Source organism: Alligator sinensis, unplaced genomic scaffold (genome assembly GCF_000455745.1).
Source record: "Alligator sinensis unplaced genomic scaffold, ASM45574v1 scaffold141_1, whole genome shotgun sequence".
Taxonomy (NCBI): Eukaryota; Metazoa; Chordata; order Crocodylia; family Alligatoridae; genus Alligator; species Alligator sinensis.
This window is the reverse complement of record NW_005842221.1, coordinates 1,676,046-1,677,693: the sequence shown is the minus strand read 5'-3', so window position 1 is coordinate 1,677,693 and position 1,648 is coordinate 1,676,046. Positions and strand designations below refer to the sequence as shown.

Below are 1,648 nucleotides of genomic sequence, written 5' to 3'. Positions count from 1 at the left end.
AAAAAAAAGAACACCATTTCCATCAAAAGGCTTGCAATGTAAATTAATTCCTATAAAGTTTATGTATTTCCTCATTGTGTTCTGTAACACAAATAAATGATACAACCATATAGTGTCACGGACATAAGACTGCAGTGACAATGAGATGTCACTAGGCAAAGAGAGGCAGACATTTCTACTGGCAACAATCTCACTGATTCTTTAATGTCTATCAGTTTTCTCCCCATTAGAAAAATAGCCTCGGGACTGGAGCATACATGCATTCCAACCCCTACACAGGCAAGCACTCTAGCCAGGGAGCACTAGAGGGCTGTTCCCTGGGCCATCCTCACCCTTAGGAGGACCTATTACTTGACAGTCTATCCTCTCCCCTGCCCAGGAAGGGAGCAGGCTGTCAAAAGGAAGCCTTTTGGCTTTTAAATTGCCATACATGGAGCCAGATCAGCTGCACACAAGGTGATTTTAAGCTGGAGATGTGGGGAAATGGGGCAAAGGAAAGGCTTCTTGTGCCCAAGTCCCAGCTCCCCAACTTCTAAATCCCCACATGTGCTGCCAAGTTGGGTGGTATGGGCAGCATTTAAACTCCGAGGGGCTGGGAACTGAAGTGGGAAAAATTTCCCTGGCACTGGTTCTAGACCCCATAGGCTTTTAAATCCCTACATGTGCCACCCAGCTGGACATTGTGGGTGGCATTTAAAACCTGTACACTTGGAAGTTCAGTGGGAAGAGCTTCCCCGGCCCTGGTTCCTGGCCCCAAATGGGCAGTATGGGCAGTGATTTCAAAGGTGGGGGATGCCAGGAACCAGGCTTCTGGAGAGCCTCCCTGAGCCCACTTCTCTGTGCCCACATCTTTCCAACAGCATATGTACTACCCTGCTGACAGTCTGGGGAGCAGTGGGGAAAACCCACCCACCCACTCCTCAACACAGGACCCCCAGTCTGGGCAGTGGGTAGGGAGCAAAAATAAGCTGCTTCTCCAATCTAGTCCCAGGTGCTGTGGGCAGAGCACAGGGAGCAGTGGGGCAAACCTCTAGTCCCCAGATCTGGAGGAGTCTGGAGCAGCAAGCAATGTCAGTCATTTCCCCAGCTGGGTAGTCCCCAATCTGGGAGACAATGAGGAGCATTGTCCCATCCCTCCCCTCCCAGACTACTGCCAAGAGTGGGGAGTACAGGCTTTCATTCTTGTGAAAGAGTTTCTCTTGCAGAGGAGATCTTCCAGATTGACCCCTGGAAGTTATTTCTCCTAGAGGGAGCATGATTCCCCTGCTTGTATGCTAGTGGTTTCTCCTGGAAGAGCAGCAATTCTCCAGGGACAAACATATTGCCTGTATGTGGGCACTAACTGCTACTTCATTTCTCTTTTCCTGTTAGCTGCCATATCTTCCAATGATTCCTCCATCAGCATCTTTTCATTATTTTTCTCCTTTCCTCCCCCACCGCCATTTCTTCAAAATCAAAGAATATCATTTCTGAACATTAGAAAACTCCTGACCTACAAAATAAGACAATAAAATATATCTTTTCTTAGGTCACTAGTGTTTAAGGCAATTTGCTCAGTAGCCTCAACAAGTAGTTCCTGATGCTATAGTGATAAATTTTAGAAAGCAGAGCAGCTTAATGTAGAAAACATAGATTAGGTCATTAATCC

General features: G+C 47.1%; 1 long non-coding RNA gene across 1 annotated transcript in view; it reads right to left on the bottom strand.

Annotated features, from left to right (window-relative positions):
* The window catches only part of LOC112550837, a 39,283-nt gene that overhangs the window by 166 nt on the left and 37,469 nt on the right, over positions 1–1,648 (bottom strand). The gene's annotated exons all lie outside the window — the stretch shown is intronic.